Consider the following 1207-nt stretch of genomic DNA (forward strand, 5'->3'; position numbering starts at 1 on the left):
CACGAAGAACATTTGAAACTCGTACTGGAAGCCCTGAGGAAAGCCGGGCTATACGCCAACGCCGCGAAGTGCGAATTCTTCGTGACGGAAACCAAGTTCCTGGGCCTGCTGGTCGGCGTCGAAGGCGTAAAAATGGACCCTGAAAAAATCACCGCTGTCCTGGACTGGCAAACACCCAAAAAGCTTACTGACGTACAAGCATTTTTGGGGTTTGGCAACTTTTACCGGCGCTTTATCCGAGATTTCTCAAAGATCGTAGCCCCTTTGACGAGATTGACCAAGAAAGACGTCGCATTCGAATGGAATAGCGCCTGCGAAACCGCCTTCCGACTGCTGAAGAGAAAGTTTACCGAAGCCCCCGTACTGGCGCACTTCGATTGGGAAAAGGATGTGATCCTGGAGACCGACGCTTCCGATTATGTTTCTGCGGGAATATTGTCACAATACGGCGACGACGGAATACTCCGCCCCGTCGCGTTCTTTTCGAAAAAACACACAGCTACCGAATGCAATTACGAGATTTACGACAAAGAATTGCTAGCCATTATCCGCTGTTTTGAAGAATGGCGCCCGGAACTCGAAGGGACGTCGTCCCCGGTCCAAGTAATTACAGACCACCGCAACCTGGAATATTTCACGACGACGAAAATGCTCAACCGCCGACAAGCCCGATGGGCCGAATTCCTGTCAAGATTTAATTTCCGTATCACCTACCGACCCGGGAAACAAGGAGCGAAGCCCGACGCACTAACCAGGAGGTCAGAGGATATGCCTGAGGAGGGGGATGAACGACTTAAGCACCAAACACAAGTCGTACTGAAAGAACACAATTTACCTGCCCGCCCCACCCGGTTACAACCCATAATCCGCCAAAACAAACCCCTATTGCCAAGACACCTGATAGAGCTACTAGACGCCGGATACGAATCCGACCCGATAACGCAATCTGCCCTAGAAGCGTTGAGGACAGGCGCCGACCGCCACCCCAAGCTGCAATTGGCCGAATGCGAAGAACGATCCGGCTATTTGTATTACCGCAATAGACTGTACGTACCCGATTCGAATAATCTGAAAGCCGAGATCCTGCGCCGCTGCCACGACTCCCCCGTCGCCGGTCACCCCGGCAAAGCAAAAACCTACGACCTGCTGTCCCGAGAATATTACTGGCCCGGAATGCTACATTACGTATCATTATGGGTAAAGAAAT

The sequence above is a fragment of the Pyricularia oryzae genome, chromosome 1 (assembly GCF_000002495.2).
Source record: "Pyricularia oryzae 70-15 chromosome 1, whole genome shotgun sequence".
NCBI lineage: Eukaryota > Fungi > Ascomycota > Sordariomycetes > Magnaporthales > Pyriculariaceae > Pyricularia > Pyricularia oryzae.